This window comes from Panthera pardus, unplaced genomic scaffold (genome assembly GCF_024362965.1).
Source record: "Panthera pardus isolate Hobbes unplaced genomic scaffold, ASM2436296v1 HiC_scaffold_1, whole genome shotgun sequence".
Classification (NCBI taxonomy): domain Eukaryota; kingdom Metazoa; phylum Chordata; class Mammalia; order Carnivora; family Felidae; genus Panthera; species Panthera pardus.
Genome location: NW_026526654.1, coordinates 69,907,841 through 69,933,502, shown reverse-complemented (window position 1 = coordinate 69,933,502; position 25,662 = coordinate 69,907,841). Strand labels below are relative to the sequence as shown.

The window sequence follows — 25,662 nt, the reverse complement described above, 5'->3', positions numbered from 1 at the left end:
ATTGGGGAATGAAATAACTTGCCTGTAGAGCTATTAGGTAAAAGAGCTGAGGTCTGACCCAGGCCTGTCCAGAGACAGTCACTCTGCCTTCTGCTATTTCTGGCAGGCTTTCACCTCTCTTCTGAACCCTAACCTGTCTCCCCTTTTCTCCTCTCTGGCCCTCAGATACTCAAGGCCCACATGCTGCCTATAAGCCATAGCCCCCACTACAGCACCCTACCCAAACCAACCCTCCTCCAGAGAACCACATTCCAAAATGCACCTTTGTTCCTCCCCTTTGCTCAACAAACAAAACCCCCAGACCTTCAGAATCAGATCTCTTCTAGGCATTCAGAAGAAAGCAATCTGAATAGCTAAAGCAACTGACACAAACGTGTATATAAGATATACAAATGCCTGAGGAGTTTACAAACCAAAAATCTGTCTGGCAGAATGTGAGCTGAATAACTTTAATAAGATGCATTTTAGGTGTTACTTGATAATCCTGGGAAATTTACAGCTCAGGGTGGCTGGCTTCTCAGGAGAGCCACGGAGAGTTATTGAGTGAAGAAGAAGGTCAATACCCCAAGTTGGAGACAGGGCACGAGGGGAGATGCAGAGAAGAGAGTGACAAAAGATAGCCTATCTTGGGGCGCCTGGGTGGCTCAGTCGGTTAAGCGTCCGACTTCGGCTCAGGTCATGATCTCACGGTCCGTGAGTTCGAGCCCCGCGTTGGGCTCTGTGCTGACAGCTCAGAGCCTGGAGCCCGTTTCAGATTCCGTGTCTCCCTCTCTCTCTGCCCCTCCCCTGTTCATGCTCTGTCTCTCTCTGTCTCAAAAATAAATAAACGTTAAAAAAAAAAAATTAAAAAAAAAAAAAAGATAGCCTGTCTAAGAGAACTCTTAGGTAGACATCATACTTAGCCTGTCCCACCATTTTGCCTAACACAGGATCGAGAGCATTGACTCTCAAGTGCTTTTAGATGTCATGATAACAGCAGCTTTACTGAGCTTCTTCCATGTCTCAGCCACCACCCTCAGCACTTCTTAGGTATTACCTCATTTCATCGTTATAACAATGCTAACAAGTGGGTGCCATAATCCCTTTTATACCTGGAAAAACAGAGGCACCAAAGGGCTAAGTGATTTGTCTAATACGGAATAAAACCAGTGTCCAAACCCAGGCAGGCCAACCCCACAGGCTCCCACTCTGACCACTGCTCTATGCAGGCAAACCTCATATGTGACATGGGGTATTATTATTCCAGCAAAAACATACAGTAGTGAATTAAAGCATCTGCCCGCCCATCTGAGATACAGCAAATGTTTCCACTTAGATGCCCAACGCCGACCTAAGTAACTCTGACAGGCCAGCCTGCTGGAGCCACCAGCCACACCTGTGCGTCCAGGTATGTCCTCAAGTGTCACTCAAATGATAGGAGTGACTACAAGAGCCCGGCCTCTGGAACCTAGTTTAAATAAGTAAACAAATCTAAAAATATGACTTCTGCCTGGAGGACTCTGGCTATTCCTTGTGGCTCAGATTCCAATTGTGCCTTCTCACTGTATTCCACTGGAGATGACTGAGTGGCATTCCGGACACAAGTCAACACCTTAAACACAAAATCAAGAGGCGTACTCCCTGCCCCCCTCTGGGGCACTCCACAGTGGCAGTCCAAACAGCTTGTCTGAACTGTCACACTAAAGGAACTTATTTCCAAACAGAACAGAAGGAAGGAGAGAAAAAAAAAAAAAAAAAGTCCCAAATGTCTGCTCTCCTTCCAGGATTTAAAAGGCCTGATGTAAGAAAGTAAAAATAACAAAATTAAATGTGTGAAATTCTAGTGAGTGTAATGCTTCCAATAGTTTGTTTTACCGTAAATTCTTAATCTGCCTGTGCCTTTTCACTTCAGTAAAGGAAAAGTAAAGTGTATCAGTGCCTGCCTACAAAAAAAAACTGTGGCTGAACCTTAGGCTCTCTCAGAATGGATGTGATTTCGGAATATAAATCTGAGCTTGCGGTGGTTTTCAGTTTTATTTCTCAATAAACAGGGAAGCTCTAAGAATTTCACATGCACACACACACAGAGCATACAGGTACTTCTCTTACAGAATGATCCTAGGGATAACAAACAAAACAGTAACCTGTATGCCTCTGCCAAGACAGGACCCGCTCACACTTTCAGGGAGAGCCTGATAGCTGCTCTTAGGGCCCATCAGAGTGGTCCTCATCTAAGTACACCCAGGCCTCAGGCCCCATTGGAGAAGGGATTGATGAGTTCCCATTTCTAGAAACCGGCAAGCCTCCTGCATGCAACAAGGCCTGAGTCTTTCCTGACCCCCCAGCAAGGGCATTACATTAGCTGCAACAAGCCTGATGAGCTGAAGTGCAGAAGACACAAAAAAAGGGTGAGGAATGGAATCTCCCCCTCCAGAGGATGGGAGCAGCACTGCCTAATGGAAGGTGCAGATCACAAGGACAGGGAGCTTGAAAGAGGGGCTGAAGAAGAAACAGAAAGGAGTAAGTGGGAGCAAGAAAGGGGGCAAAAGTGAAGGACACCTGCTCTAGCCAAAAGGAGTAGTGTTTCTCCCAAAGAAAGTACCTGTGGGGAAGGAGGTAATGAGTAAGCTGGATCAAGTCACAGCCTTTGACCCTTCTTCTATACCAAGCAGGTGAATCAATTACCTCAATCCATAATGGTCTTGGGTAGATTGCGCCTGGGGAAGACCAGCAAGGAAGGAGGTCCCAGAGAAAGGAACAATGACCACCATGTCATCGTTCATGAGGGAGGGGGAAGAAAAGCAGGAAGAGGAAGAAGAAGGAGAAGAAGGAGAAGAAGAAAAATTGTGAGGCAGGATGAATCTGGATCAGCCCTGGGATTCAGTAGTAGAAAACGCCTTTGAGTGACTTGGAGGAGATAGCACATTCCTCCAGACTCATGCTATGAAAAGGCCACGAAAAGGCCACCCCCACGCTCCCCACGGTCTATTCCAAACCAGTGCTGTTCTATCTTTCCTGAAAAGCCTCTTCCTTTGAAGCATCTGCTATTCTGTAATACCATTCTCTTCCATAGCCTCCCCGGGGCTGCCTGAAGGCTTTGGCATCTGGCTCTAAGTCTTTCTCTCTCTTAGAGTCCTGCCAACATCTGGCTAACTTCAGTGTTCATGTTGATGACCTGGCCAATCTGATTTCCTCAGTATTCACAGGGTGCCAGGCACCATATCTGTACCTTTGCCTCGTTATCTGTAACCTTCACAACAGACCTATAAGGAGGCTATTTAGAGATAGCAGGGGCTAGGATTCTAAACCATGCTGGTCAGACTCCCAAGTTCATGTTCTCCTCTCTTTGCAACACTGGCTCAGAATGCACCTAAAACATAAACCTGAAAATCCTGCTCTCTGACTATACAGTCTTACATTGCTACGTCTCCCATTAAACCTCTTCCTCCACCTCATCAAACGTCTAACCCGTCAACTGCCGCCTTTATTCCCAGCTTATCAACCCTTCCTGACACTTCTTCCTTCCATACCTGTGGCCAGAGGAAATGCCAGGAAAATCCCTCATGAGACTGTTTCTTTGGCTCAATGCCCATGTAATGAACCCTCTCCCTTTGATCACCAGACTACTGATTAAATTAGTAAAACCCTTTAGGCCTAGAATTGTAAGCAATGTTATGATGGTGATGTAAGTGCCGGTTTGAACTTTTAATAAGTGTGTTAGATTGCTTGGAACCAGGTGGAGAGAAAACAGCTGATGGCAGGTGGCAATTGATAAGAACCATGGCTATTCCCAGTTAGCCTCATAAAAATGAGCCCCTGTGCTTTCCCTTGAGCTCCTTGGGCCTCTTGATCTAACAGAAGCACACTCTAACAATGATGTCACTGCTAGCATCAGCTGAAAGACATGCTGTCTCTTTCCATCCTGAAGAGAGTGACTCAGCACTCTAGGGGTTCGTTCCATAGGTGGCTGACAAAAATCTTCCCTTTACCCTTCCATCCATATCCACCCACTACCACTGAATGAGAGGGAAAGTAAAACGTAGCCTTCGCTGGGGACCTCCCTTCCCTCTTCTCCAGAACCAAGATTTGCAGGGAGGGTTGGAGAGTGGATAAAGTGGACTTTTGCAGTTTGAGGCGAACACATAAGTTCACCTATGTGTCCTCTGTCACTGGGCATGACAAAAATGTAAACAAATATGAGATAGATCTGTAACGAGTTCTGAACCCATCAATAACACAGACAATGATTCCCAGTCAATCACTTCAATGGTGTTCTCATCAACATCTCCATTCTCTTGCTCTGCTGTCCTATTCTTCCATCCCCTCTCCTGATAATCCCCAGAAACTCTCTGATTTCCCCAATTCTGAGAGTTCTGGTACTCTTGGAGAGAATCACAAAACTATGTTGATAACCTTAATTACGAATTTAGGAGCTCCAATCTCTGCTCTTCTCTAAATATTCCTCTACTGTGTTTCCCTTTAGCAGCACTTCTAAAGCTGTTCCATGTTCTTCAAGTCCCCTGCCCCAACCCTAGCCCCTTTATCCTAAGACAACATTGCTGCCTAACTTCCAGAAACATAAAACAAAACAAAAACAGTCATCCACAACTTCCATCCCTTCCACCTTTCATGTTTTATTTTCACCCATCTTCTCCATTTCCTTCTTGTCCAAAAACAAAAGTATCCTAGTCCTTTCCAGGACCAGTCACTTCACTTGCATTTTGGTCCCATCCTTGCTTTGCCTTTCTAAGATGTTTCATCACTTCTTGAGTCTTCCCCATCCAAACCAGCCATCAATAAAGCAAGCCTCTCCTCAGTTCCACCTCGTCCTCAAACCACCCTGTGGCTGCCCTTCATTCACAACCAAGTCATAATTTTGCTCCCAATCCTACTCCCATATCAAAGTTCCCCATGGAAAAAGTCAACATTTTCCAGTGCGTCAAACCCAGTCTGCAGTCCTCATCTAACTCTCTTCTCTGAAATTATGGCATCGCCATAAATTGGTCTCGTGTGAGTTAAAAGCAGGAATACTGGAGTCAGTGGCCTGAGTGCACTGTTTGAAAACAAGTTGGTAGAAACCAGTTTGTAATTACAATTACAATTGACCTTGTGTTGAATTACTCAGCTATAGCCTCAGTTTCCTCATCCTAATAAAGGGAAAATATACTAATGGCTCCTTGTATTTAAAGCTTATTAGCTAGGTTCACAAATGAAGAGGTAGAATTTGAAATACCGAAAAGCTGGATTGGAAATCAGGAGAATGCAGATTTAATCCCAGCCATAGAATCTTTGTAATAACAAGATCTCTGGGCCTCATTGTTCAAATAGACTGGGTGATCATGAAAGCCCTTTCTGCCCTAAACATTTCTTTTTTTTTTTTTAATTTTTTTTTTAACGTTTATTCATTTTCGAGACAGAGAGAGATAGAGCATGAATGGGGGAAGGTCAGAGAGAGAGGAAGACACAGAATCTGAAACAGGCTACAGGCTCTGAGCTGTCAGCACAGAGCCCGACGCGGGGCTCGAACTCACGGACCGCGAGATCTTGACCTGAACCCAAGTCGGATGCCCAACCGACGGAGCCACCCAGGCGCCCCTGCCCTAAACATTTCTATGACACAGAGAGTTTGGCAACAATTTGAGAAAATGTACAAATGAGTGTTGTGTGAGCAAACACATAATAAGGGCTTCAGGGAGAGGGAAGAGCAATAATAGCAGGAAATTTGAAGGAATTTTAGGGTCCAATGGACCCTAAAACACAGAGAGGATTTTGACTGAAGTAAAAGAGGAGGCAAAGATTTCTGAGTTTGAGAAGCAAAACAACAAAGGCCTGGAGTGATTTCAGATGCACCAGGATGACCTCCCAGACAAAAGTATCTTCCTCACCTTGTCAGCAGGTTCTGAATGTCAGTAAATGGTTTTGAAATGATTGTTAACCCATAAATATGTTGTTATTTATAACTGATAAAAGTGAATGTGACCTATGATCTTCAGCCATTAAAGTCATTTGTAGAAGAATGGTGAACGAAGGATGTATTTCATGGTATTTGCTCACAAGGATGGTTGTCTCTAGGCAATAGTTGTAAGTGACTTTTATTATGTTTATCTATATTTTCTAAAACGAACATGAATTGTTATTGATAATTAGAAAGAATAAAAGCATATTTTTAAGGTCTTAAATGCAACAAAGGACGTGGTGACATCTTAATCCATTAACAATAATGGGAGGGACTGATTGACAAATGGCTGGGACTCTGTTGAAGGCACAAAGGTTTCAGGGGCACTGAGAGAGCTGTTACAAGGGGAGATAGCAAAGCATTGGCAATATACTTTGCCTAGCTCCTAAACTTGTCTCTGCAACAGTATATTTGAATCTCTTCAAGGCCATTTTGTTCTTTTTAACCCCCAATTTTATTTCTAGTATCCAAAAGGATTCAAAGATTTTACTAATTGCAAAAGATCTCTTTTTAAGTGTTAATTATATCAAGGGTAATGCAACTACTCATTCTTTTTCAGTGACAAATGTCTGTCTGTTATTCTTCACCTCAGTCCTTACTCTCAGATTTGTGGAACCTCGGAGTAATTAATGGAGTTCTGAGAAGCGAAAGGCTGGGCAGGATGACTCATATGAATAAGCACGATGGGGATAGTTTTTTACACCTACAGATGTATTTTTAATTCATTCTCTTCTATTAAGGTTTTTTGCAGCCTTTCCGCCATTATGGCCTCAGAGAAAGGGAAAAAGCAACTCCTTCCTCAGGAAGGAGGACAGGATTTAGAAATATTTCCTACCAACCAGAAGGAGAAGTTAAAACCTTGCAGTGAATGGTGACCTTAAATAAGAGATATAAGCAGGGAGACAAGCATGGCATGGTTTCTTTGGCCTTAGGCCTAAATCTCAACATGAGATATTATTAGGTAAAGGCTGAGGTAAAAGTAGAGGGGTTTCTGTCCCCACTTCCTATTGGAACTCCAGGAGGAAACTGCATCCCAGAATGACTTCCACACTAATATGGACAAGTCTCATGAGAGGAAAAATGGTGTGATTAGAAGAAAGAAAGTCTGAGGTAACACCCCTAAGTCTTCCTCAGCTTGCATGCAGCAAGGAAGGAATCCAGAAATTCCTATGTGCCCCCATGGAAGGATTCCTGGTGAATTTCCAAGGAAGTTGCCAAGCAGCAGTGAAGAGACCCTGTAGCCAAGGACCATGGAGAAAACCACCCCATCTAAGAATAAATGAGAATCCCAGCAGGCCTCAGGAGCATGTCTGCACCAGCCAGAGATGAGGTGAGTCAAGTTATCTAGGGAAAACCAAGCAGAAGAACTGAGAATGAGAGAGACCCAAGTTCACAGGAAGTAGATACCAGAGGACTGTTAGTGACCTGCAGATAAGTGACATTGGTGTGGAGGACAAAGGAGAGCACAAGGGCCTACATGTGTGGAATTGAAGCCTCCTCTCTGCTCAGAACTTAAAGTCACTTAAGACCACAGTGCTCTAGTAAATGTTTCAACCGTGGACTCTCCAGAGAGGAAAAGCCATAGTTTGTAGCACGTGGAGATTTCTATGGTGCGAATACTCCCACCAAGGCAGACTTGAAGCTACTAACATTATACACCATTGAACTTGGAGTTGGGAAGAGATGAGATATTTCCACTTACAGATAAAATAAATAATTTCAGTTGTATGGATAATGTCATTCAATAGTTAGGAAATGATGAGTTTTGAATCTTACTTTCTTTTTAATATTACTTCTTTAATTGTAAGTTGATAGAACTTAATTGTTAATAAAGATGGTGTATAAAAACTGAGTTGTACAAAATTCCCCAAAATTTAGCAATTCTGATAAGCCATCGGAAGCCAACTGAGCCTCCCAATGCTTAAGAACCTGTACCCATTTTCTCCCAATGTCATCTTGGAGAGGTACGGGGAAGTGGAAGGAAAATTAAACAACTGGGTCACTTACCCAAAATAAATTACCGCTAATTGATGTCAGTGTCTACTACCACCTTCTCCACCATCATTTCTGAACTTGAAAGCTCAGAAAGAAGGTAAAATCAGTTACAAAATATATAAAGAAACTATACTTTCTTTGCACATCTTAGAATTTTTGTGTGTATCAATTAGAAATTCTGTGCTGAGGATCGCCTGGGTGGCTCAGTCGATTAAGTGTCGGACTTCAGCTCAGGTCATGAGCTCGCGGTTTGAGGGTTCAAGCCCCAAAACAGGCTCTCTGTGGTCTCTCTGTTGTCAACATGGAGCCCACTTCAGATCCTCTGCCTTCCTCTCTCTCTGCCCTTCTCTGGCTTGTGCTCTCTCTTTCTAAAAGATAAACATTTTTTTAAAAAATTAAAAAATAATAATAAAAGTATACTTAAAAAAAGAAAAGAAATTCTGTGCCAAGTAATGAAATCTTCCAGTGAGGGTAACTTATGTGAGTGGGGGTATATCTTTCTCACATAATGAACAGTCAGGCCTGTACTTCATGGTCACAAAATGGCTGCCCCAACTCGAGGCAATACATTTACATTCAAGCCAAGACGAAGGGACAAAAAACCCAGCCGTTTCTGTACCCTTTTAACAGGAGCACAGAAACTTTCCTAGGAATCTTCCTTCTCTTGACCCTCTCCACTTCTCTCCTCCCGGTGGACTTGTGTTGCTTAAGTCTTACTGGTCAGAACTAGGTTACTTCGCCACTTCTAGCTCCAAGGGACACTGGGGAAAATATTCCAGTGTCCTAGACTGGAATTAGCCTAGACCAGTCAGGATGCAACTGCTTAGGGCTAGGCATGTGGCTGCCAATATATGAAGAAAACCAGAGTTCTGCTAGCAAGAAAGAAGGGATAATGGAGAATGAGCAAGCTGGAAGCAGAGTCTAGGACAACATAAAACAGTATTTCTGACGCTAATCCACACGGAAAGTGGAAGAACTATTTTAAATGGAAAAGAGTCAAGATTGGCATTTGTTTGCCAAAGCATACAATGGAAATTCAGGAAGAGCCTGGAAGTATCTCTCACATCTAAGGCAGAAGTTATCAGAAACGCAAAGGCCTGGAGGTCTTAGCTGCTGCCCAACCTCCTGGCCCCACTGGCCATCAGGCTGCTTTAGCATCCGTTGGTCCCCTCAGACTCCTAAAGGAAAGCACTTCCTTTCATCCACTTCAAGGTCAGGAAATGGGATAAAGACAACGAAGTCCAATGGTAAAAACGTTCCCATCAGGAAAAAGTTAGGGAATAAGAGACTCTGGTTGTTTAATATTTTAGGTTGCTCAGAGCTTTTATCAAGTAGTGCTTTCTAGGGACCTGAGCCCCACTTGCTCTTTCCTTAGTACACACTTGAAGTATCATTTATGAAGCTGCGGAGAGCTGCAGGACTGAGAAGGAAAGTGAAAAGAAGGTCCTTCCTTCCCTGCCCCTGCTGAACCTCCAGACAAGCAAAGGTTAATTACTAGAATATTTGGGGCTTATTCCTTGGGAAAGGAGCTGAATGACTAAATATTGTTGAGTGCTGAGTCCCACAGCCCATCAGCAAACGGAGCCTGCCCTGCTATGACCGACAGGGTGTGTGCCTCTCATTTGGCCAATAAACTACTTCTACGAGTCACACTGTATCCAGGAAAAAGGCAAGCCACAGATGTTCCAGAGGTGGAGGCTGAAGGTCCTAGGGGTGAAATATTAACTACCAGACAGGAGTTAAATGTTAAATTAAAAATTCTACATTAGCAGGGCGCCTGGGTGGCTCAGTGGGTTAATGATCTGACTTCGGCTCAGGTCATGATCTCACGGTTTGTGGGTTCAAGCACTGCATTGGGTTCTGTGCTAACAGCTCAGAGCTGGACCCTGCTTCAGATTCTGTGTCTCCCTCTCTCTCTGCCCACCCCCCCCTCCACTCATGTTCTGTCTCTCAAAATAAATAAACCAAAAAAAAAAAAAATTCCACATTAGCTTTGCTGAAATAAAATGTGGGCCTTTTAATTGAATATGTTGAATAAATGCAAATAATTTCAAGCAAAAAAAATTTTTTTTCAAGCAAAAAAGATCTGATTCATCCGACCACACTGCAAAAATCACATTTATGAATTAAGTTTATTCTTCTAGTGAAACATAATCCAGGGCTTTCCCATCATATAATACTATCTTACCTAAAGAACATTGACAAAGTAGCATTTTGAATTTTTTTGTTTTCCATGTTTCTTAACCAAAGTTCTCTCCTTGAAGTCTGTATTTGTGGTGGTGGTAATGGGGGCGGGGCGGGGGGGGGGGGGTGGCGGGCAGTGGTGCCTATGTAGGCACATTTGCTGCCTCTGTAGACAAGTGCTCAGACTTGAAAATGTTAACTAATTTCATTTTCTTGATACAGTTTGTGACCAGAACTGAGTCATACCAAAAATACCTCTACAAGATTTGACCTTTTACTTAAATCCCACATTGAGATAATACACTTAAAATGGTTATCAATAAGACCTTTGTTCTTAAAAGCACATTTAAAATAAATCACTTTTTAAAAGAAGAAAACTGTTTTCAATTAAGTTCTTTACAGGCAATCAGATTGAAAGTTATGTTTGCCCTTTTATTTTCTTTATACATAAATTACACCCAAGAGGCCATGATAATAGCACTATACAAACTTTGCTTTACCTTTGTATTTACTTCTTGTCAAAATAAGCTCTACAAATTAATTTGTTTTTAGAGTGCTTTATGACCAATAAGCCCCAGGGTGAAAACAATGCAGGCAGTAACCATTTTTTATTGTTCACAAAAAAAAAAAAAAAAAAACCTAGTCCAATTATATAAGGATAAGTGATTCTTAATTCCTTTTGATGAAGAGTTTACTTGTAGTAGAATAATTTCACTCAATTCTAATAATGTTTTATCATTTAGAAAAGTTTTAAAACAGACTTTTTGCTTGAGTTCCCTGAGCAAAGTGACCCTTCAGTAATACCTGTATAGGACTAACAACTAGGCTTGGCCTCCTGTATGTTTTAACTACCTAACTAACATTGTCATTGAACTTCTGTTTGCCCCATAAAACGCTGAGAGCTTACTACATAGATATATAATCTGAAAAGTATTAATTCTGAAATATATTTCTCTTATTTCTCAAATTTCCTATTTTTTCCCTTTTGGCTTGGCCCTCCATCCCATCCATGTTAAAGGCTTTTTTACGAGGGCCAGATTTTGCATTTTCCTTAGTGAGTTATTATTAACGTCTTAGAGGGGGAAAATTCTTATCTTAGCAAGCAGAAGTCTGGAAGAAAATTAATTTGGTAATGAAGTAATTTTATATATAGGTATTTATTTTTATGTATTTAGTTGATATATAAATTTAATCCATAAAATGAGCTTGCTACTTCCCAAATTAGCTACAATAAGTGAAAGATTTTAAAATTGGATCTCATGGGGTATTTGTTAAATTACTCCCCCTCTACCTCTCCCACCATAGCCTATATAGGTTAACACAGAATGAGACCCCAGAACCCAAAGTAGGATTGGAGGAGATGTCTGTTCCCCAAACTTAGCAATGAGAAGAGTTAGAGAAGAGTTCAGGGATTTGAAGAAGCTGAAAATGTCATCAATGCAAAAGGGCAAACACAAGGCTGGAAAGGAAAGACATAGGCCAAGTTTGATATGCTTTGGGAGGGAAGAATGGGAGATGGGAATAAAGGACAGTCCAGAATAGGCTCTGGAACAAGAAGGGCACACTCATACCAGTCTTGAACCTTTGAGGGAAGGACAAGGATGGAAGAAGGTTCAGGTGACCAAGCAGGGAGTCTGATTTGAAGCGACAAGGAGCAATGATAAGAATGGCCATAAGACAAAGACTCCACTAAAACAGAGAACTATCAAGCAATATTCCTGATGAACAGAGATGCAAAAATCCTCAATAAAATACTAGCAAACCAAATTCAACAATATATTAAAAGAGTATTCACCACAATCAAGTGGGATCTATTCCTGGGTTGCAAGTGTAGTTCAATATTCACAAATCAAATCAATCAATCAATGTGATACACATCACATCAATGAGAAAAAGGACAAGAACCAATTATCATTTCAATAGTTGCAAAAAAAAAAAAAAAGCATGTGACAAAGTACAGCACCCATTGATTGTAAAAACCCTCAACAAGACAGGTTTAGAGGAAACATACCTCAACACAATAAAGTCCATCTATGAAAAATCCACAGCTAACATCATCCTTAATGGGGAAAACCTGAGACCTTTTCCCTTAAGGTCTGGAACAAGACAAGGATGTCCAGTCTCACCACTTTTATTCAACATAGTCCTGGATGTCCTAGCCACAGCAATCAGACAACAAAAAGAAATAAAAGGCATTCAAATTGGTAAAGAAGAAGTAAAACTTTCACTCTATACAGATGACATGATACTATATGTAGAAAAACCTAAAGACTCTACCAAAAACTGCTAGAACTAATAAATGAATTCAGTAAAGCCACAGGATACCAAATCAATCTACAAAAATCTGTTTCATTGCTATACACTGAAGCAGCAGAAAGAGAAATTAAGAAAACAATCCCACTTACAACTGCACCCAAAATAATAAGAATCCTAGGAATACACCTAACCAAAGAGGTGAAAGGCTGAAAACTATAAGACACTGATGAAAGAAACTGAAGATGACACAAAGAAATGGAAGACGTTCCATGCTCATGGATTGGAAGCACACATACTGTTAAAATGGCTATATTACCCAAAGCAATCCACATGTGTAATGCAATCCCTATCAAAATACCAACAACATTTTTCACACAACTAGAACAAGCAATCCTAAAATACGTATGGAACTACAAAAGACCCCAAAGAGTCAAACCAATCTTGTAAAAGAAAAAACAAAGCTGGGGGCATCATAATTCCAGTCTTCAGGTTATATTACAAAGCTGTAGTAATCAAAACATTATGGTACTGGCACAAAAATAGACACATAGATCAATAGAACAGAATAGAAAATCCAGAAATAAACCCACAGTTATATGGTTAATTAATCTTCGACAAAGCAGGAAAGAATGGGAAAAAGTCTCTTCGATAAATGATGTTGGGGAAACTGGACACCAACATGCAGAAAAATGAAACCACTTTTTACACCATACACAAAAATAAATTCAAAATGGATGAAAGACCTAAGTGTGAGACCTGAAACTATAAAAATCCTAGACGAGAACACAGGCAGTAACTTCTTTGACATCAGCCATCGCAATTTCTTTCTAGATATGTCTCCTGAGGAAAGGGGAACAAAAGCAAAAATTAACTTCTGGGACTACATCAAAATAAAAAGCTTCTGTACAGCAAAGAAATAATCAACAAAACTAAAAGGCAACCTACTGAATGGGAGAAGATATCTGCAAAAGACCTATCAGATAAAGGGTGACTATCCAAAATATAGAGAACTTATAAAACTGAACATCCAAAAAAGAAACAATCCAACTGAAAAATGGGCAGAAGGCATGAACAGACATTTCTCCAAAGAAGATATACAGATGGCCAACAGACACATGAAAAGATGCTCATCATCACTTATCATCAGGGAAATGCAAATCAAAACCAATATGAGATATCACCTCACACCTATCAGAGTGGCTAAAATCAACAACACAAGAAACAACAGGTGTTCACAAGGATGTAGAGAAGAAGAAACACTTGTGCACTATTGGTGGGAATGCAAACTGGTGCAGCCACTGTGGAAAACAGTATGGAGGTTCCTCAAAAAGTTAAACATAGGACTAACTACATTATGATACAGCAATCGCACTACGAGGTATTTACCCAAAGAATACAGGAACACTAATTTAAAGGGGTACATGCAACTCTATGTTTATAGCAGCATTAATTTCAATAGCCAAGATACACAAGCAGCCTGAGTTTCCATTGATTGATGAATGGATAAAGATGTGATGTGTATGTGTGTATACACACACACACACACACACACACACACACAACCACGCTGGAATATTATTCAGCTATAAAAAAGAATGATATTTTGGAGCACCTGCGTGGCTCAGTCAGTTAAGCGTCCAACTTTGGCTCAGGTCATAATCTGGTGGTTTATGGGTTTGAGCCCCACGTCAGGCTCTGTGCTGACAGCTCAGAGCCTGAAACTTGCTTCAGATTCTGTGTCTCCCTCTCTCTCTGCCCCTCCCCTGCTCACGCTCTGTCTCTCTGTTTCTCAACAAAAAATAAATGTTAAAATTTTAAATGTTAAAAAAAAATTTTTTAAGAATGAAATTTTGCCCTTTTTGTGACAACATGGATGGAGCTAGAGAGTATAATGCTAAGGGAAATAAGCCAGTCAGAGAAAGACAAACACCATATGATTTCACTCATATGTGGAATTTAAGAAACAATACAAACAAGCAAAGGGAAAAACAGGAGAGAAAGAGAGAGACAAAGCAAGAAATAGACTTTTATTTATAGAAAGCACACTGATGGTTACCAGAAGGGAGGTGGGTGGAGGGATGGGTTACATAGGTGATGGGAATTAGAGAGTGCACTCGTGATGAGCACCAGGTGATGCATGAAACTGTTGAATTACTATATTGTACAACTGAAATTAATATAACACAGTATGTTAACTAACTGGAATTAAAAACTTAAAATTGTCCATAGACTTCAGGTAAAATCAGTATTTCTCTTGAGTCTTTCCTTTTGGGCCAGACTTACCGGACCAGTCAGTCTTACCGGACCAGAGATCTCTGAGAGAGTTCCCCACAGAAGTAACACCATTACAGCATATGTTGCCTCCCAGTTAATTGGATTAAAACCATTAGGAGCTGAGTCTCCATGCCTCTTATATAAGCCACTTCTGTGACAAAGAGCCTCCTACCCAGAAGGCCCATCCCACCTACCAGATATTTCCCTGTGATATGGCCCAAATAACCACCAATTGGATCACCTGTAATCTGCCCACAGAATTCTTGCTCAGTCAAATTCTCAGGTGAAGAAAAGTTGATAATCCAAAACCCAACAGGCATCATATTGAGGTGAGTCAGCTCAAGCAGTCTTCTCTGAGACAATCCATGTTAGCTGAAGCTAATGGGGAAAAAAAAGCCACAAGATTTCTTCTTTTTTTTTTTTTTTTAACTATGGAATGCTTCACAAATCTGCGTGTCACCCCTGCTCAGGGGCCCTACTAGTCTTCTCTTCATCATTACCATTTTAGTACATGTGCTGCCAAAGTGAGCACAAGCACAGGATTTCTTTAAGCTATCATTCAGGCAAAAATTCTAACTGTTCCTTTTGAGGTGGGTAGACCATTTTGATTTCATGGAATACGAATATGAACACCTTCTTTAGGAAAAAAAAATCATTTTTTATAGAACAGAGAATGTTCTATCATTTCTTGCTGCCAAAGACAGCAATATAAAGTATATACCCTAAGTTGTTAAATAAAGTAGAGGGAAAATGATCTACAGATTAATATAACTTCTTGAGAAAAACACTGGAAAAAAATAATCTTATTAAAATTTTCTCATGCCTTTCCTTTCGCTGAATTCTAGAAGCATGATCACATCCATCAAGTAATAGCCATATATATAAATGGAAATTGAATGGTAAATTATATGTTCCTACATTCTTCATGAGTACTGTGATGGATAAATTTATGGGTCAACTTGATGAGGCCAGAGTGCCCAGATAGTTACTCAAACATTATTCTGGGTATGTCCATGCAGGTGTTTCTGGAAGAGATTAACATTTGAATTGATAGACCTGGTAAAGCAGATAGTCCTGGCTACTGTGGGTGAGCCTCATTCAATCAGTAGAAGGCCAGAATAGAACAAAAGGACTGAGTAAGAGAGAATTTCTTCTGCCTGACTGCATTCAAGCTAGGACATCAGTCTTTCTCCTGCCTTCAGACCTGAACTAAAACATCAGTTTTTACTGAGTCTTGAGCCTTCAGAATGGAACTACACCAATGGATCTGCTGAGTCTCCAGTTTGCCAACTCACCCTACAGATCTTGGAATTTGTCAGCCTCCCAACTGCATGAGCCAATTCCTTATAACAAATCTCTTTATAGATAGAGCAGGGAGAGAGAGAGAGAAGGAGAGAAACACATACACATTCCATTGACTCTGTTTCTCTGGAGAACCTAACTAATACAGATGCTTGTATAAATTTAAAGCAAAGTTGTATAAAGAATAAAGATATACCAAGAAGATTTAGTTGTTTTCCTCTCCCCCCAGACCACAGCCATATGTCCTGCTCTGGTAGTAACCCAAAGAATCGTCTGAGATAAAAGTCACACCCAGACTAAAAATGAACTAGCCACAGCCACCGCCACCGCCATCATTCAGTTAGAGCAATTTACCTCTAAATCCATCACATTTATATTGCCTTATGGAAGCAAGGCATTACAAAGGAGAGACGAGGGGAAGTGAGGAGCATTACTTTGGGCCTGCTGTTTGTTATACATACTGTAACTGTACCTGCATACATACCTCCCCTTATTGTGGCCCCACCGACTTAGTGAGAGTGAAGGCAGATTGGCCTGGTTGTGAGGGTCTTAGACGACTTGACTGAACATATTATATCAGTGTGAGAGCAAGCAATATGTCCCAAGCCAAGATTAAAGAGTAAATAAAAGCAAAACTTTCATACTGCTATGAAGATTTTAGTCACCAGAATTCCGGGGCAAGAGTAGCTTATGCTTACAAGGAAAACCACCAGCGCTAGACAGTACATGTTCCAGAAGACTGCATACACCAAAGAAAGTCAGTATGTGATGTGTGAGGGCTCAGAACGGGAGAGCCACCCACAAGTGCACTCTAAGCAGAGCAAGAGGGAGCTTTTCGCTCTCACTTTTGCCATGAGTGGGAGGCTGGCAAAAAAGAAAGAAAAAAGTGTAAAGGGAATTTTTAGGAAGATTTCTGTATGCTTTCACTATGTGAAATCCCTCTCTGAAATCCCATAAAAATAAAACTTAAGAATAAATATTTACATTATTCTTCAAGGTTTCTCAAGCTGGACTGTTGCTGAATGTTGCACTTAAGTGAGATTCAACCCGTACAAGGAAGCCTGGATTTGTGTGAGTTTCATTGCATTTAAACAAAGCCCATCTTCAGGTTTCAACATCTTTCTCAATCCCAGTCAGGGCAGACATTTCCTATTACTATAACAATTTACAATCCACAATAAATAGTGCAGGCCATTATCAAGAACAGTAGGATTGAGCTTTGGTGGTTTGGGTGTTTATCTTCAGAGATCTTAGCCTATTCTTATGAATCTTAGTATCCTGTGGCACACAGCACCCATCAACCAACTCAAAAACTCAAATTGGGGTGTGTCCAACATTTTCACTCCAGGTATGGTTCTAAGTTTCCTCCATAATGTCCCAGATCAACAGCAGCTTACAAAGACCCTATATAGTAAATGTGGAGAAGGCAACAAATACCAGCTCAAACTATGTCCTCACTACCTAAGAAGCCAAAAGATCATTTTAAATTAGAAAAATAATGCAGAATGTTATCAGAATGTGAACTATTTATCACAAAAGGAACCATACAGACAAATCAGACACTACTGTGGTATATTATCTTAGGTGACAGATTCTAAAGTCAGCACTTAGGGCTAAAATTACATATCATCAAAATTATCTTTAAAAATCCCTATGTACTGAGAGATATACAGTCTCTCAGTTCAGTCCAATACATCCAAATTTTCCTGCAAAAGTAGAACAGATAACCATGGCTTTGGTTGAGACCAGGGACCTAACTTCCCTGTAGAGACTGTGTGGGAACCACAATCTGTTGTACAATCAATATTAGAATCACATTCAGCACAATGAAAAGTTCACAACATGAGCAGCACGTGGGAACTAAAACAACGAAGGGAACAGCAGGTTTTCTATCGTCTTCTGTGTATCCCAAGGCAAACACTTACTGGTTGCAGCAGAAAACAAAATTTTCTAAGCATAAGTGTTATCTATTTAAGCTAGGCCTACATTTGATAGGATTCCACTCTATTCAGAAGGAAAAAAAAAACACAATAGGAAAGAAGACACTTCAAAGTGGTGAACTTCACCCTGTGACTAACGACTCAGTGTCATTCATTCTAAATCTGTTTGAATATTTAGCCACACCAGCGAATATATTTGGCTGCAAGTCCAAAAGATACCAATTTTTCCTTCGATTCTCAGAATTATCCTAAAGGTGGAGAAAGGAAAAACTGCCTGCAGAGTAGACACTGCCCCAGAGGAGTTTAAGAAAATATTTAAGTAAACCACAGTCTGTTTTCCACTGACTTAACAGATAGTTGTGGCCATAAGAAAGCCAGAAATGACAATGGTAACAGACACAAACCGTGTTCTGTAAAGCTAAGAAGTTAGAGGAGGACACTCCACATCTCCAGAGTCAAGAGCATGCAATTCATCCAAAGGATGCTGGAATAAAGATATGTGCCGTGAACACAGCCTATTTTCAACCCCTTCACTTAGAAAATATTAGAAACCCAACCTGGACACTGAAGAGTCAGCATCCTATGAATGTCTTTTGACCACCTATGACAATCCCATCTATCCAAGCATCAGGGCAGCACAGCAGAGGCAGGTGTCTATGTCTGCGGTTGGTTCTGAAGCCTCCTCAGTCTATGACCTTTAAGTGCCATCAGCCCTGTCCTGACTGATAACGTGACTCCCAGACTAGCCCTCGCCTCTTCCCTAGTTAGAGAAGAAAGCGCAGGGCAGTAATGGGATGGAGAGAGCAGGTGAAGCATCAAGGAGAGTAACTAGAGATAAAAGTTGTCACCAGGGAGGCCGAGCTGAGAATAGCATGACTGCCACCCTCTTCGGCCTTCATCTGCTCATTCAACAAAGACTGACCGCATGTCAGTCTTTGCACAGCATTCTGTTGGGCATTTCTCGTCCAGCCATTTTTGTTGAGGCTCACTGCTCCACTGGGTGAGAGAGACTCCGCTTTTCCCTACAGTGGGTTGCACTTCTTACCCCACCTCCACACAGTCAGAGGGTCCTGGCCCTGGAGGCAATGAGGAGAAGAGAAGAATCTGGCACAGCTGTAGGCTAGGAGAACTGCCTCAAATATGGTCAGCTTCCAAAATCAAAGCAGGGACTGGGTTCATGCAGTGTTCAAACAACGTAAAACAACGCCTTATTTTCACTGCAGGTCCCTGGAGGGACATGTTTAGAACAGAAACTTGAGAACACTTGGATTATTCACTAGAGCTTAAAAAGGGAAGCCAGTGAGGGTAATTTATAGTATTACAAGAGATTTTCGAGTTCAGAGATCGAGGACAGTCTGTAAGTTTTCAACGCAAGTTAATATAAAGCAAGGGGTGTGTGTGGTGAGGCCGGCTGAGGATCCATTTCATCCTCTGGTGGAAGAAAGATGCCTGTAGTCCAGTTTCCCTTTCCCAAAAAGACCTTATTCTGCCTGTGGTTAAGCAGTTGAAGAAAACATTGTTCCAAAGCCACAGAATTCATCTTTTCCTTGATCTAGCAAAAAGGTGCCCATCTGTGACAATGCAGATTTGGGCAGTTAGAAAACAAGATCACAGACAAGGGAATCCCAGCCACTATTTTCCAAAAGCTGTCCTCACGACTGAGCCTAGGGGTTGTGCTCTCCTTGACATTGTTTATTGATCTTTCTTTTCTGTCAAAAACTGCATCTATTAAAGGGGGGGGGGGGGGTAACAATGAGCCCCCACAAGCCAATGTCCTGATACAGCTGTACCTTCATGAGACAAAGCTCGGAGAAGATAATTTAAAAAGTACCCAGACAGGACTGCAAGCAAGGGAGAAACAGAAAGACAACTCCTTTCTCACCTCAGTTAATGTTTTCTTCAAAGAACACCTCTTTCAAGCAGTCTTGTTATTTATCTCATTAAATGAAGCAATAAACCACACTAACACCATAAAAGCATGGCGCAGAATAATTTACATTACTGTTATTCCATCGCCTTGATTCTGATTAGGAAGGATAAGTTTTACTGGTATGAGCACTGAGCAGGACTGTGTCAGTACTGAAAACTAGAAAGGGGGCATCCACTTCCCACCCCCACACACAATTCCTTTCCACACACCTGTACGAAAGTGCACATAACACACCCTGACAGAGTGCCACCCGCACACCTTTACATGGAGGAAGAGGGCCAAAAGGTGGGCAGTCAGGCGAAAAGCACCAGAGGGCTTCCCTCCCCGGTGGCTAAAACACCTGGCTGTGCCCTGCACGGTCACATAAGCGGAGGAGGGGACTTCTTGGCAGAGATGGCCCATGTGGAAAAATGCATCGCCTGGGGATAAAGGGGCCAATCATGACAGTCTATGACCCTGCTTCTTCTTCCCTCTCTCCACCCTCGTTGCCCTAGGTTCTGGATCTCTGATACATCACTGCAAGTTTACATCAAATGTAGAAGTCCCCTTTTCCTATCATTTGAACCTGAAAGATTTGTGCAGTTCCCCATACCAATTTCTGATAAACCCCTCCTCAGCTCCTACTTCATTATAAGATAGTTGGGGCGCCTGGGTGGCGCAGTCGGTTAGGCGTCCGACTTCAGCCAGGTCACGATCTCGCGGTCCGTGAGTTCGAGCCCCGCGTCGGGCTCTGGGCTGATGGCTCGGAGCCTGGAGCCTGTTTCCGATTCTGTGTCTCCCTCTCTCTCTGCCCCTCCCCCGTTCATGCTCTGTCTCTCTCTGTCCCAAAAATAAATAAAAAACGTTGAAAAAAAAAATTAAAAAAAAAAAAAAGATAGTAAGCACACACATACCTTTGTCTATGTATGAACAAATACAGTAAAAGCCTTTCTAGCCAAACTGCACTAAAGACTATGCATTTAACAGTACTCCCTATGTTCTCAGGAAAACACACCAGCTGATACCATGGCACCCTCGGTGCTCAGAGCCACCAGTCTCCTCTGTCACGTGCCCTCAGGCTTCTACTCCCACCAACCGCATGGTAGGCTTTCCAAAGGAGTCAAGCTGTGCCACTTGTAGTTATTATTGTAATTATATAATTCAATTAAGTATTTACATTATCTGATGAAATAGGACAACAGAGAGAGTTATATTTCCTTGAAAATACAAACTGGATTCTTTTAAAGAATCAATAAAGATGAGTTGCTATGAAAAACTGCTCTGAGGGGGGCCTGGGTGGCTTAGTGGGTTGAGCATCTGACTCTTGACTTTTGCCTCAGGTCATAATCTCACGGTCATGGTCATGGGATCGACCTCTGCATCAGGCTCCATGCTGAGCCTGGAGCCTGCTTAACATTCTCTTTCTTTCTCTCCCTCTGACCCTATCCCCCACTCGTGCTCTCTCTTTCTCTCTAAAAGAAAGAAAGAAAGAAATAGAGAAAGAAAGAAAGAAAGAAAGAAAGAAAGAAAGAAAGAAAGAAAGAAAGAAAGAGGAGGGGAGGGGAGGGGAGGGGAGGGGAGGGGAGAGGAGAGGAGAGGAGAGGAGAGGAGAGGAGAGGAGAGGAGAGGAGAGGAGAGGAGAGGAGAGGAGAGGGAAGGGGAAGGGGAAGGGGAAGGGGAAAGGGAAGGGGAAGGGGAAGGGGAAGGGGAAGGGGAAGGGGAAGGGGAAGGGGAAGGGGAAGGGGAAGGGGAAGGGGAAGGAAAGGAAAGGAAAGGAAAGGAAAGGAAAGGAAAGGAAATCTGCTCTTAAATTGAATGTGAATGAGACAACCGTTCATGACAGGAAAGAATAATAAAAATACACAAGGATTCTGCATTCATTATAGCACAAGTGTCTTTAAGATCTTGCTCTTAGGGGCGCCTGGGTGGCTCAGTCTGTTGAGCGTCCGACTTCGGCTCAGGTCACGATCTCGCGGTCCACGAGTTCGAGCCCCGCGTCAGGCTCTGGGCTGATGGCTCAGAGCCTGGAGCCTGCTTCCGATTCTGTGTCTCCCTCTCTCTCTGCCCCTCCCCCGTTCATGCTCTGTCTCTCTCTGTCTCAAAAATAAATAAATGTTAAAAAAAAATTTTTTTTTAAATAAAAAAAAGATCTTGCTCTTATTTTAAAAAAACTGAAACTGGAAATCATAGGTGATTAATTCTGAGTACGGTTTATGTAAGAGAGATGATTTGAATAATCAGTTGGCCCATTTGCAAAGAAAATGCCTTGACCCTATGCTGAAACACTGGCTAATAGAATATACATTAATATGTTTTATTTTAAAAGATGTGTCTGTATGATTTTCTATTATCTCCCAACTTCTCATGATTAACCAACCAACTATTGGTTCTGGTCAGGACACCACTAAAGACAAATCAACAGAGCTATCAAAAGATATTATGGTTCAACTTAGAGAGGATAGACCTTGAAAAATAGAAGAAAATGCTTCCTCTGAGTTATTACAAGGGAGAGAAGACATTTTGAAATTTTTTCAAAACTGATTTGCCAAATGATAAGCCGCCTAATGACTAATTCGATGAATAACCAATTTACTGAGCAATCATCTGCCAAATACCTTACATTGGACAATTTGTCAAAGCCATTGCACCAGGTCAATGCAAGGGCACATTTAGGGACAGAAGCAACAGGGACAGAGGCAATGGTAATTAAGACAAAAATCAGTGTTAAAAACTTAATCATTCTATAGAAAGTATTAAGTGTTTTAGGAATTCTCGGGGTCTACAGTGTGAAACACAAAGTTGATATTAAACAGCATTTGACAGGGGGGTCTTTCTGCCCTCTGTCCCAGTGCTTTAATAAAAACAGGTTTTTGCACCAAAATAAAATTAAATTGAATTAAAAAATAAATAGCATTTGGCCAAAATATATCTCCAAGAAAAGAGCTCCAGTGACACCAAGGCAAAAGTATTTTTTTTAGAAAACCTCAGTATTTCAGCAAGTTCATCTTTTGATCAAATGATTACTAGAGAATTAGCTTTTAGTAAGTTGGTCACCAAATGATTTTTAGCAATTTGATATTGGGTGAAGTAGCCAGCTCCCAAGGTGAAAGGGGACAGCATTCTGGCATGAATGAAGGAATCACTTAGCTCTGAGGTCAGTTCCATGAGACAAGGGACCAGGTCATTTTGGTTTACTGCTGGATCGGTAGCACTTCTCTCAGGGCCAACACATACCAGGCATTGAAAAAATATTTGTTTCATGAACAAATGTTGAAGATTAATAATGGGCAATAAGATTATTTTTTTAATTTTTTTCATGTTTATTCATTTATTTTGAGAGAGGGCACACCCATGTGCAAGTGGGGAAGGGACAGAGAGAGAGGAAGAGAAAATCCCAAGCAGGCTCCACACCACCACCACAGAGTCAGACGCATGGCCTGTACCCACAAACAGTGAGACCATGACCCGAGCCAAAACCAAGAGTTGGATGCCCAACCAACAGAACCACCCAGGCACCTCTGGGCAATAATATTCTATACAGAGCACCAGACCCAGACAGGGGAGAGCTATGCACATTAGGCTATGAACACTGCACCTGATCCTACCGGTAAGAAGGAACTGATTGAGGGGGCGCCTGAGTGGCCCAGTCGGTTAAGCATCGAACTCTTGATTCTGGCTCAGGTCATGATCTCACAGTGGTGAGATCGAGCCTCAGGTCGGGCTCTGTGCTGAGCATGGAGCCTGCTTAAGATTCTCTCTCTCCCTCTCTCTGTCCATCCCCACTCACACACTCTCTCTTTCTCTCCCTCAAAAAAATAAAATCAAATAAAAAATCAAATCTTTAGAAAAAAGAAAGAAGGAACTCACTGAAGACTTCTGAGCAGTCAAGTAATAAGACTAAAATAAGGTGTAGGAAGATTAATCCTTTGCAATTAGCAGGATATGTTAAAAGAGTAAAAACTACAAATATCCCTTGATGGATGAATGGATAAACAAACTGATATATACATACAGTGGAATATTATGCAGCCTTAAAAAGCATTCTGACACAGGCTACAACATAAATGAACCTCGAAGACATTGTGGTAGGTGAAATAAGCCAGTCAAAAAAGGACAAATACGTAATTCCACTTATATGAGGTATACACAGAGTAGTCAAATTCACAGAGACAGAAAATAGAATGGTGGTTATCAGGGGCCAGGGGAGGGGGGAACAGAGAGTTTTTGTTTAATGGGTGCAGTTTCCTTTTGGGAAAATTAGAAAGTTCAGAAGATGGACAGTGATGATGATTACACAACAGTATGAATATACTTAATGCCACCGAAATGTATACTCTTTACAAAAAAAATTACCAAATTTTTACCAAAATTGTTAAAATGGTAAATTTTACACATTTGTTATAAAATAATGTAGGGGCGCCTGGGGGGGCTCAGTCACTTAAGCGTCTGACTTTGGCTCCGGTCATGATCTTACAGTTCATGAGTTCGAACCCCGCATTGGGCTCTGTGCTGACAGCTCAGAGCCTGGAGCCTGCTTTGGATTCTCTGTCTCCCTCTCTCTCTGTCCCTCCCCAGCTCATGCTCTTTATCTCTCTCTCTCTCTCTCTCTCTCTCTCTCTCTCTCAAAAATAAATAAACATTAAAAAATAATAAATAAAAGTAAAATATAATATAAAATAATGTACACATTATTATACATGTATACATTACATATATTTTACCATAATAAAAAAAATCTAGAAGACAGAGAATGGCTAGGCAGAAAATTGCATTTTTCTATATAACTGGAGCAAAGCAGTGGAGTAGACAATATTTGCGTTAGAGTGGTGATCAGGTAGCATATCATGAAGGGCCATAGCCACTCTGATAAAGAGTTTGAACTCGGTATTGATGTTTGAATGATTCTAACTAAAATGTTCATAGTCATTCATAGAAAAAAAAAGAGGAGAAACTGACAATAGGATGATCCAGGAGGCTATTTTATCCACTCATGATCTAACCCAGGGTCTTCTTAGTGGAAAGGAAGAAAAGAATTAATAAATATCTAAAGCATCACAAAGGAAATAGAAGAGGTTTGTTGATTGATTGGATGGAGAAAAAGATTGAAAAAAGAAAACATCAAAGTGTTTAGCCTGGGAACTGGAAAAATGATGGTAATGTTAAGAAAAACAGTATGCTCAGAAGAAGGAGATACTTTACATGTAAAAAAATGATGATTTTGTTTTAACAAGTAAAGTTAGAGCTGACAACAGAAAATCAAAATGGGGAAGTCCAGTAAGCAGCTGGAGATGTAAGTGATAAATAAAGAGTAGTTAGCTCAATCTACCAAAGGTAGGCTGAAGACACCAGCCTCACCTTGTGGCAGCTGGTGAATTAATAATGGCCTTCAAATAAAAAGAATTAGTATCGGGATGCCTGGGTGGCTCAGTTGGTTAAGCATCTGACTTCAGCCTAGGCCATGATTTCATGGTTCGTGAGTTTGACCCCCACATCAGGCTCTGTGCTAACAGCTCAGAGCCCGGAGCTGGCTTTGGATTTTGTGTTTCCCTCCCTCTGCCCCTCCCCTGCTCATGATCTATCTCTCAAAAATAAGTAAGATGTTTAAAAAAAAACTTTTTTAAAGAATTAGTATGAGTACAGTAAGTAAACTGTCAATGGAAAAGATTGACCGTCCTATTTAGGTGAATTTTTTTTTAATGTTTATTTATTTTTGAGAGAGAAAGAGAGAGCACAAGTGGGGGAGGGGCAGAGAGAGAGGGAGACATAGAATCTGAAACAAGCTCCAGGCTCCAGGCTCCGAGCTCTGAACTGTCAGCAGCGAGCCTGATGCAGGGGCTCGAATTCCCAAATCATGAGATCATGACCTG

The 25,662-nt window shown here is 41.4% G+C and overlaps 1 non-coding gene across 1 annotated transcript; it reads right to left on the bottom strand.

Moving 5' to 3' along the window:
- Window positions 1-15,069: 15,069 nt before the first annotated feature.
- On the bottom strand, window positions 15,070-15,176 carry LOC128776652 (U6 spliceosomal RNA). Its single transcript, XR_008421826.1, has one exon. It is a non-coding gene; the product is annotated as a U6 spliceosomal RNA (small nuclear RNA).
- Between the last annotated feature and the right edge of the window lie 10,486 nt (window positions 15,177-25,662).